This window comes from Danio aesculapii, chromosome 13 (genome assembly GCF_903798145.1).
Source record: "Danio aesculapii chromosome 13, fDanAes4.1, whole genome shotgun sequence".
NCBI lineage: Eukaryota > Metazoa > Chordata > Actinopteri > Cypriniformes > Danionidae > Danio > Danio aesculapii.
In genome coordinates this window covers 15,897,352-15,909,332 of record NC_079447.1, presented here as the reverse complement: position 1 = coordinate 15,909,332, position 11,981 = coordinate 15,897,352, and the positions used below count along the sequence as shown (strand labels likewise).

Sequence of the window (11,981 nt, the reverse complement as noted above, 5' to 3'; positions counted from 1 at the left end):
CTCTGGCGGCGGACTGCATTTAATTCGTGTTTTAAACAGTCATTGCAAATGGTACGGCAGATGTGAACGTTACCACGACGACATTACCTGGCGTACTCGGGGGCGGCAGCACATACTCCACAAACCTGGAACAGGCACAAACATGCAGTTTTCACCATGATCTATTTATTCTCACAAATAAAGAAAAAACGACTGAGTGAAACATTCAATCTTTTATTATACTTTGACTGCATCGCAATGAAAATAGACAATTCTCGTATGCTACTTTTATATCTGTTTTTGCCAAAATAGCAGTAAATTCTCTGAGGAATAATGTTCTCTTTGAAAGCAAAAATAGCTCCATTTCAAAATAAACTGGATATCCATGTCTATGCTTTGAAGTGTCCAAAAGATAGCACTATGAATTCAGATTTCATTAATTACATTCAGATTTCTGAAAAACAAATCGCAATACAAATACAAATGTGCATCAACAAACACGCAAAAATATTAATAGTAAGAGATCCAGTACTGTACCAAAATAGTTTTGCACTAATTCACCTGTTAGAAAACCTTGTGTAACCAACCAACACGTGAGAGACATGCACATCGATATGAGATGAGAACAGGATCGTCTGAGGTTCTGCATAACAAAGAATGAGAGATTTTACACCACATTAAGCTTGTATACCTTGTTTTCCCTGTTAATCATACACCGTGGGTCTGTGCACTGAATGTAGGCCATTGTTATGACATATTCGGACACCCACACACTGTAAAACCCAACAGTCAACTTTATCAAATGAAATAAGTGTAGTAAACACAAAATTTTACTGTAAGTTAACTCTACTCATTTAAAGAGTTTTGAACTCAGTGTTAAAGGTAATGAGTTAATTAAATACCTCATTACTTCAACTTAAATGGAGTAAGTTGACAGGACTCATATAAATTAGTTTAACTCAAATGGTTTGTAGCAGTCGGTTTCCTCAAATGGTTTGAGTTGACTTAACTTATTGGGTTTTACAGTAGTCAGTTGGCTTGACTTCTCATTTATCGGCTTTTACTGTGCTCAAATAGCTTCGTTTACTCAAATGGTTTAAGTTCTCAGTACTCATTAGGGTTGGTTTTTGAACTTGGTTTGTTGCAATCGGTTTCCTCAAATGGTTTGAGTTACCTTAACTTTTTGGGTTTTACAGTGCAATTAAAGTTTCCGGATTGAAAGATTAAAGCGCCATCCATGTAGAAAACCCATTTGTGTATAGGAATGGGAATTGGAAACTAAAGAAAACTGCACAGACTTCCTCAATTTGTTACAAAGGACGGATGTGTGTAAAACGGCATTATAAACTGCAGTTAGTACAAATGATTGAAACGAATGAACCAAAGCTGAGAATTCATCGCCATAACACTAGATGGCAGAGTTACCTTAACATTGAAGTTTCTGCCAAACTCCAACAACCTCTGAATAAACTTTTTTACGTTTTTTCCTAGTTTTTTCATGATCATGAGAGCTGCATGTCACTAGAGACCCTGATTAAGCTGACAAATCAGAAGGCTTTAAAGGGAGAGTACACCAAAATATACATTTGACAATTAATTTCTCAACCTCAGGCCTTTTCTTCAGTAAAACGTTCTAGAAGATTTCTAGCGGAGACTGTGGTACTTTAAATAAAACTGGCTCCATTAAAAAAAACTTGGAGGTAAATGAAATTTAAAGGGATAGTTTACCCAAAACAATTTGTTTATTTACTCTTCACTTGTTCTAGATTTCTGTTCAGCGCTTCTGTGCTGTTTGAATTCTTTTGAGCACAAAAGACAATTAGAAGAAGCTAGAATCCGGTAACCATTGACTTCCATGCAACCATTTGGTTTTCTTACAATGGACATCAATGTTTACCAGTTTTCAGCATTCTTCAAAGTATCTTTTTTTGTGTTCAACAGCATAATGAAGCCCATAAAGCAGGGGTACCCAAAATCGGGTCAACTTTTTCGCTAGTAGTTTGGTAATACATGCTTCAGTGAATCAAATTTATGAATGTATTTAAATCACATCTCATTTATTAATAAAATGTATATGTTTTCAGTGTTTTGAGGAATATTTTGTGACTATTTTAGAGGTTACTTTTGGTCAAACTATACAAATTACATGTCTAATTTTTCTTTTTTAGGTTACATGCAGATATAAACACCTATTTTACAAGAAACATATTTTGTGAATACTTAAGATGTCTATCGGTGCTCTAGAACTGCCAGTTTCTGTTGAGATTGTCCAGACTGTTGAATTATATTTTTCCTAGCATTAATTGGCCTGATTATGCATTCACAATGGTATGAACTGTTATGGGGGGTCAAAAGTATACTCATAATTTACATTTTTAATTATTAATATTTAATATATAAATGAGAGATCAGAGAAAGCTATTTCTTACTGTTAAAGAGCAGACCCCCCCATACATCTTGTTTTGATGTCCTTCAGGGGGGATCAAGCTTTAAATAGGGGGGTCAGTCCCCCCAAACCTCCCTGTTATTCGCACCCTGGTTCCAACCCCAATTAAACACACCTGAAGCTCTTTCTAGGTATACTAGAAACTTCCAAGCAGGTATGTTGAAGGAAGTTGGAGCTAAACTATGCAAGACACTATGCGAGTTTAGGCACCCCTGCCATAAAAGTTTGGAACCACTTGTGGGTGAGTAAACAGAATGTAAATTTTCAGTTTTAGGTGAACTGTCCAAGATGGTACAATCTATGAAGGGAAACAATTAATATGTGCAAGAAAAAACATTACTACACTGTAAAAAACTATATGATCAATTACTCCCAACAACATATGCTTTTAGGTTGTTGTAACTTATTAAACTAAGTTAATCATGTTCTTACTTAATTTTATAAGCTACGCAAGCTGTTCTAAGTCAGTTTAACATAAAATAAGCTCAATGGACTCATAAAGTTAATTTGATTCAGCCTAAAAATTTAAGCTAACCAGGATTTTTTATACAGTGTCTTGTGTTTAGTCCACAGCCGTGGCAAATGATCCTGCACACGTTGACATCAGAGCAAACTCATATGAGGTGGCACTGTTTGTTTACAATGGAGAGGGAGAATACTTGTGTTTTGTTGTTTATCAAAATGATACTTGTGCTTATCCTGGAAATTGAAAACGGTATAAAAAAGTTTTAAACAGTGTCAGCTCACATGTGAGTTTTGCAACATATTTTTGCAATGTTATCCACACCTGACTGGATCATTTGCTAAGTTTTTTTTTAATGAAAGGTTCTAGGAAATAACATTTACATTTTATTGCACAAACTGTTTGTTTCACTTTATAAGATTCGATTTATAAGATCTATATAAGGAGTCATATGGTTTTGCCTGTATTTTTTTACTCTAAAAAGTGCCTGTAGTCAATTAGCCCCTTTCACACAGTGATACCGGTAAATATCTGGAAAATTTCCGGAAGTACTTTACCGGTAAATTTTTTAAAAAGCACTGTTCACACAGGCACGGACGTTCCGTAATTTTTCCGGAAAAGACCATTCACACATCCATTCCAAAGTACCGGTAAATTCTGACATCATTAACCAGAAATGACCTCTAAACGGCTGCGCTTGTATTTGTAAACATAGAAGGGGTCCGGTGTTTTGTGTAATAGAGATCCGGCGATTTCGCTTTTATTTAAAGCTTTAGCATTCATGCAGCTGCTTTATGAGACATCCAAAGACATAAACGCGAACCGCAGCTAAATGTTTATACACGTGACTGCATTTATGTGGATGGATAAGTATTGTGAACAATTTATATGAAAACATATAGAGGAACACTTTCACATGTCGAGATTTACAGTACATAATATATGTGTGTGTGTGTTGGCGCTCACCGCCTGCTTCACGTGCACACTCGTCAAGCAACTGAAGCAGAGCTTGAAGGTAAACAAACAGCGGTTTGTCATAAGCATTTTATCGATTATTTTTTACACCGTTGGCATTAAGAAGGAACATAGAAACGTTATCTGATTAACAGCAGCTAAATATGTCTGGAAAAATATTTAAAGGATTTTATTTTAATAACCGCGCGGATATGAATGCATCTGAATGTTCTGATTAGCTAAAGTAGACGTCTCACGTCAGCGTGTTCGTGAACGCACTGTTACCGGCAATCTTCCTTCTGCATTCACACAGCGCAGCATTCCAGCAAATTACTAGTAATGTTGCAACTTCTTTTTCCGGAAAATTACCGGAATGAATTTACTGGTATTTTCAAAAAGGGCCTGTTCACACATACAGATCTTTGCCGGTTATTTTCTGGAAAGGTCTGTATGTGTGAAAGGGGCTAAGCTAAAAACTTCCTTAATGTTCTAAAAGATTTAACTGCATCTTAGATGGCCGGATGGTGAGTAAATTAAAAGAAATGTACAATATTGAGGGAACTATACCTTTAAAGAATTATTTGTTTAATTTATAATTGTACCTCTTTTCCATAGCATTTTTCCTATGTTCTTTTCTTTTTTTGCTAAACTTATGGAAACCCAGCTGTATTTTGTTTATTTTTTTCTTTAGTTGTTGGGGTTAGTTCTCAATAATAAATGCATTAATGCTTTGGTTTCATATGGTAAAAAATAAATGTTTCAAATTGAATTTAATGTTTATTAACAGCATCAGAACTGAAACACAGCATTCAATTCTGTTGATTCACATAATATAAAACAAGCATTGATGCATTTATTGAGAATTTTAATAAAATTATAATCTTGTTCAAAATCATAGCCACGTACACAAAATTGTCCATTTCACAGCACAAAAGCTTCAGTAAAATCACTCCATCCTTAGCAGGACTTTGACACTGACGATTTAAAATTCGCCTTTTTTTTTTTTACAACATAACTACCACAAAGTGCATGGCTTTCATTTGCCTTTTTTATCCCTGAAAACGGTGCTTAAGATAATAACTTACTCAAGCAAAACTTATGAAAACAAAAACGTCTGTGATCAAAGTTCAGATCAACAGAGCGAGGCAGTGATAACAAGACAACGTTCTCTTTTTTCCAATTGGAAAAAATGCACCCTGAAATATGGACAAACACCTGTCTGTCAGAAACCTCAAAGCTCAGGCTCACCAGCAGACTTCACCATGCACAAATCCACAAACACCAATCTCCTTTTTGCCGCACGGCTCCTGGAAATCCCTCACGGGCTGTTAGAAATCCCCTTTGGACGCTCCCGATGACGTCTTATCCTTTCTCATCCAAATGGTAGAGTAGCACTCTATGATCAGGAGGCAGGGTGTGGCAGCTCCCCAGGCCGCAGATGCACGTGGCTGGGGAGGACGAATACGGCAGCAGCTTGTACTCCTGGAGCACCAGCTTGAGTCTCTTGCGCCTCCTCTCGATCTCCTCCTCCTCCCGTTTGTCTCTCTCCCTCTGGGCCTCATCCAGGTGGATCTTGCGGAGCAGGTTGTTGATCAGGACGGAGCGGCGCAGGTACGCCTCGGGGTCGTCTAGGAAACGCAGCTTCTGCAGGGACAGACGGAGGATGCAGCTGCGCTCCTCACGCAGGATCAGGTGCTGAGGAGGAGAGACAGAGGTGATGATGGGACTCGCGAATAGAATGTTAAATGGGTCGTTCACATGACACGTACGACTGTCTGAATCACAGAGAGGGCCATAGAGAAGATTCGAAATATATACAGTCAAGCCCAAAATTATTCATATACCTCAGGCAAAGTTAGACTTAAAGTTACTTTTACATAACCAGCTAAAAATATGAGCCCTCCTGTGAAATACTTTTTCAAATATTTCTCAAATTATGTGTAATAGAGCAAGGAATTTTTCACAGTAATTCCTATAATGTTTTTTTCTTCTGGAGAAAGTCTTATCTGTTTTATGTCGGCAAGGATAAAAGCAGTTTTAATTTTTTAAAACTATTTTAAGGTCAAAATTATTAGCCCCTTTAAGATATCTTTGTTTTCGATTGTCTACAGAACAAACCACTGTTATACAATGACTTGCCTAATTAATTTAACCTGCCTAACTAATCTAGTTAAGCCTTGAAATGTCACTTTAAGCTGGATACTAGTATCTTGAAAATGTTTAGTAAAATACTATGTACTGTCATCATGGCAAAGGTAAAATAAATCAGTTATTAGAAGTGAGTTATTAAAACTATTATGTTTAGAAATGTGTTGAAAAAAATCTTCTTTCCAATAAACAGAAATAATAATAATTCAGACTTCAACAGTCAGGGTTTTTTATGGCTCAAAATAGGATGAAGGTGGTTTCCCGATCATAAAATGTTTGCTACTTGAGACAAACACATTTTGCAATATTCTTGTAATCTCTTGTAATCTACTGTATTTCTAAAAGTAAAATTCTGGCAATCCTCATAAATTTGATTTAAAACTGATTTGTTTTACAGTGTACCTATAGTTCATGCTTAACAATCTATCCGTCAATCTATCATTATATGTATTGTTCTAACAATACAAAGGGGTTCAAAAAGAGTTTTAGCAAGCATGATATAGAACAGGGGTGCCCAAACTCAGTCCTGGAGCCGGTGTCCTGCAAAGTTTAGGTCCAACCCCAATCAGGCACACCTGGGCTAGCTAATCAAGCTCTTAGGCTTTCTCCACTCTCAGAAAAAGGTACACAGTGGTACAAATAATGTTCCTTGAGGAACAGTTTTGTACCTTTATAAAAATTGTACCTTATATGGTACAGAAAAGATCTCTTATGATTCTGTTCTATACCTTTTATGGTACAACTGAAATGAAGGTACACAATTGTTCTAATAAAAAAGGTACAAAAGTGTTAAACAACTACTTCTTTATTACAATATCTATGAAAATAAATATGACTGGAAAGGCAAAGTGATTTATGAATAATTTCCATATATCATCATTTAAAAGTATATGCTTAAAGAAACTCAGTCATTCATTCATATTCTTTTCGGCTTAGTCCCTTTATTAATCCGGGGTCACCACAGCGGAATCAACCGCCAACTTATCCAGCACATGTTTTATGCAGCGGATGCCCTTCCAGCCGCAACCCATCTCTGGGAAACATCCATACACACTCACTCATACATTACGGACAATTTAGCCTTCCCAATTCACCTGTACCACATGTCTTTGGACTGTGGGGGAAACTGGAGAAAAAGGAGGAAACTCATGCGAACGCAGGGAGAACATACAAAATCCACACAGAAACGCCAACTGACCCAGCCAAGGCTTGAACCAGCGACCTTCTTGTTGTGAGGCGACAGCACTACCCACTGCGCCACTGCGGCTTCTTTCTCCTAAAGAAGCCCATAAACATTAATTATTAAGTTCTATAATACAATAATACAAAACAACTGGTAAAACATAAAACTGTAGGTATTGTAAACTAAACATTTAAGGCATTTTAAATAAATGTTTGGTAAGTATTTTTGACACTGTTAAGGTACAGTGTCTTGTCACTGTGGTGGTACCTTTATGGATCAGATCTGTACCTTTGATGAAGGTACAATATTGTATCTGCAGGTTTTAAAAACCAAAGGTACATTTTGGTCTTCCATGGTACAAATCATGTCCTTAAAGGTACAAACTGCAATGGTGCAAATTTATTTCTTTGTGTTAAGGTACAATTCTGTCCCATAAAAAGCTTCTGCCCCAGTGACAAGGGTTTGTAACTTCTTTAGTACAACATTGTACCATTTTTTTCTGAGAGTGTAGAAACATTTTTGCAGGTGTGTTGAGGCAAGCTGGACCTAAAATCTGCTGGACACAAGCCCTCCAGGACAGAGTTTGGACACCCCTGATGTGGAAGAACATTTTGTGTTCCTCAAAGAACTTTTAAGCATCCAAATCTGTCTAATTGTTCTGCCATTCTGACATTTATTCTCATCTGTCCATTGCTAGATCTACTGTATTTTCTATTTTTTGCCTAAAATAGTGGAAATCTTTTCTTTTGTAGCTAAAATCTATGTGCATTAATTTGATTCTGATATTAATTAGATTTTTATTATACTTTCTTGCAATCAGTTTTGACCTAGATTTCCCATCCACTTTATTTCTGAAGGGCAAACACTCACTTTTTGTAAATATCCATGTAGGCTTCCCTGAACATCCTCCTCTTCCGCATATTTTCGCTTAAAGTAGGCGACTTTCGACGTTGTTGACTGTTGAGGGCACTCTTAGAGGAAAGACCCTGCAAACAAACAAACACAGCGATTCTATAAGATCTCTCTTTGCATGAAATCAGGCTTATTTTTAAATAAATATATTTCAATCTCTTGCTGTGGATAAAGATTCACCTTAAAAATCAATCCTACAATCATAAGTGTGTCCTCAAACACTGTGTCACAGGTAAAGAGGATTAGGCTATGCTCCAGTCAGTGTGTTACATAACAAGGTCTGTGTGTTTTATGTGTATTAATTACCTGAGGACTGCTTTAAGCAGACACGCTCACTCGCCTCTCTGACAAATCCTCTATTCACCTGAGGCTCTTTTCTCTGGTTCACACACATCGCCTAATGGTTCCTACAGTCAGAGAAAGAACAGTTGACTGCATCCTACTGTTTCTTATTTTAATTTAGTAAATTAGGTGACACCAGACCACAACTCCCTCACATACAGAAATGGGCAGTGCCTCATAGAAGCAGTGAATGTAATGAAATCTGCAGGGAGCTGTGCTGTAGTTGCCTGATGCTCTGCGCAATTCAGCGCCCGCCAGAGCTGTGTTTCATTTATCAGTTTCAAAGAAACGTGCCGCGCGCGATAACCGTGGGTGGAGAGATTAGTGTGGGCTGAGACAGAGAGAGAAAGAGAGAGAAGAATATAAACCAGTGAGGTATTTATATTTGTCTCTTTTGTAGGCTACACAGCGACGATATTGAATATTGGTGAGTGTATTATGTGTTCTAATATTAGGCGCAATTCAGTTGGAACAAGTTCTACCATCTATACCAGCTACAGTTGAAGTCAAAATTATTAGTCCCCCTTTGAATTTATTTTTCTTTTTTAAATATTTCCCAAATGATGTTTAACAGAGCAAGGAAATTTTCACAGCATGTCTGATATCATTTTTTCTTCTGGAGAAAGTCTTGTTTATTTTATTTCTGCTAGAAAAAAAGCAGTTTTTAATTCATTAAAACCCATTTTAAGGTCAATATTATTAGCCCCTTTAAGCAATTTTGTTTTTCGATAGTCTACAGAACGAACCATCATTATACATTATACAATAACTTGCCTAATTACCCTAACCTGCCTAGTTAACCTAATTAACCTAGTTAAGCCTTTAAAAGTCACTTTAAGCTGTATAGAAGTGTCTTGAAAAAGATCTAGTCAAATATTATTTACTGTCATCATGGCAAAGATAAAATAAATCAGTTATTAGAAATGAGTTATTAAAACTATTATGTTTAGAAATGTGTTGAAAAAACCTTTGAAAAAATAAATGGGGGTGGGTAATAATTTAGAGGGGCTAATAATTCTGACTTCAACTGTATATAAAATCAGTTTCATTTATAATAGTGATAACACAGATATAATGTGACTTTATGTCAATAAATTCAAATTTATTCACCATACATTTTTATGAATATTCATATTCTGAATTATTAGAATAAATTGAAACTAGCATTAATCCCACACCATGCAAAAGCTAAATATTTAATTTATTAGCAAAATTTTCCAATAATAAGGTTTACCAAAATGCAGACTAGTCATGTGATATCAACATGGCCCACATGCATGTAAATGATGATAATCATTAACTGGCAATTTGACCAGAAACTTAACACATAATTATCATTATCTAATATTGACTTCACTGAATTTGTATAGACGTCAAAATGTACATTATTTATTAGTAAGACTACAACCTACAGTGCTCAGCATAATTGAGTACACCCCATTTTGAAAATTAATATTTTTTATCCATTTCTCAGTGAATAAAGCCAATTTATTTTGGTGCATTTAAACAAAACAGATTTATTTAACAGATATATTTTTTTTTATTATATTTTAGTCACCAAACATCTTTAGAAATTGAAAGATAATACAATAAAATTTAAGCAAAATAAAAATACAACTTTCAAAATTTCAACTAAATTTGTCAATTTTTTTGTTCTCTTGATTTTTCCTCTTTTTAAAAAATTGTATTCAAGATTTTCTATAGCATATAAATTTGGGTGTGCTAGTTTTTGGACCGTTATCGTAAGTTATTTTGTTATAAGGTCCAGATTTGGCTTCAGTACTGACTAATCTAATGTATATGCACAAATATAATATTGTATAGCTTCCTTTTAAAAATATGAATTTAGAAGAAAGATTTGTGAGGGGTCTACTTATATACGCTGAGCACTGTATATTTTTTAAATATAGCATAAATATTAATATATAAATAGCACAAATCTTTATTTTTTACATTGTAGAACTATTTTAATTGGTCTAATTGAAATGTAGACACGTTTTATGTAAAAAAATATACATTTTGATCCGTATAGGTAGCTCACTTCTTCTTGATAGAATATTTTTCATGTATAAAATTGTATTTTTTTGTCAATTTAGAAAGCATCAAATAAAAACAAGTCGTAACGTGTGTGTTATCTTGTATAATGCAGTATAATCACCAGCCCCTCAACTGTCACGCGCTAATGAATGAATCACAGAACGCGCATTTTCCAAAAATCAAAACAGCTCCAAACTAAAGGACGTGTGCTGCTAATAAACACCGGTATCTGCTCTAACTGCTCCACAATAGACAAATACATGCACTAAAAATAGACTTCCATGTTTTCCTTACTCAACACTCACCATAAACAAGAGTAAAAATTATCCTACCGTATTTTTAAAGCCACATTAACAGTCCCCTCACGCGCGTTCATCAGATCAGAGGCTTAAAACAGCTCATATTGTGGCGAACTCCGCCGCTTTCAGCACCGCGTGAGTTTGACGCGTCGCCCCCAGATGTCGAAGTCTTGCTTTTGATATAATCCCTGTAGTATTCGGCTCACTCTCGGCTCTTAAAATATCCTCTTTCTGTGCAGAGAGCAATAACACACTGCGCCGGCTTTTGATTGGTCGACACTGAAACAGATGTTTCCTGTTGCTAGGAGAGTCACTAGGCAATGATGACGCTCCAGCATCGAACTCCATTCTTCTCGCATCCTCTGCTGCTGCGTTTCCTCCTTTCCCTTGTTGCCTGTTTCTTGACATATGGCTTATCTGATTATAATCATTTCGACTTTTGAACGCTTTTATGGCTCATAAACTCCTTGAAGCTTTCTCTCGGGCGTACAGTAGTGATTATTATGTTCTATGTACAGAAATGGAAACCTTTTAAACTGTTAAATGATCGCGTTAAGCGATTCTTCCACTCATAGATACACTGTAAAACCCAACAGTCAACTTTATCAAATGAAATGAGTGCAGTTAACTCAAAATTGACCTAAGGTTACTTCTAATCATTTGAAAAGAGTTTTGAACTCAGTGTTGAAGGTAATGAGTTAATTACCTCAACTTAAATGGAGTAAGTTCACAGTACTCATATAATCTATATGAGTGCTGTGAACTTACTCCATTTAAGTTGACCATTTAAGCAATCGGTTTTTCTCAAACGGTTTAAGTTGACTTAACTTACTGGCTTTTACAGTCCTCAGCTGGTTTGAGTTCTCTTTATTTAATGGGTTTTACTGTGCTCAAATTTCTTTGTTTACTCAAATGGATTAAGTTCACAGTACTCATTAGGATTAGTTTTTGCACTTAAATGGTTTGTTGTCGTAATCGGTTTCCTCAAATGGTTTGAGTTGCCTTAACTCATTGGGTTTTACAGTGTGCTAAAAGTACATGGTAAGGGGAAAAACACATTTCTGGCAAACATTTGTCTGTGATCTGAAGAGTTTAATTACCGTATCAAGAGATCATATTCTTGGTTTTAGTGCATTCGGAAAGTATTCATAGCGCTTCACTTTTCCACATTTTTTTATGTTACAGGCAGCCTTATTCCAAAATGGAGTAAATTCATTT

The 11,981-nt window shown here is 35.8% G+C and overlaps 1 long non-coding RNA gene across 1 annotated transcript; it reads right to left on the bottom strand.

The window, feature by feature from the left end:
- Positions 1-237: 237 nt before the first annotated feature.
- LOC130239230 (uncharacterized) lies at positions 238-11,011 on the bottom strand. Its single transcript, XR_008838680.1, has 4 exons — positions 10,797-11,011; positions 8,392-8,492; positions 8,044-8,159; positions 238-5,537 (listed from the first exon to the last, which is right to left on the bottom strand). It is a non-coding gene; the product is annotated as an uncharacterized LOC130239230 (long non-coding RNA).
- Between the last annotated feature and the right edge of the window lie 970 nt (positions 11,012-11,981).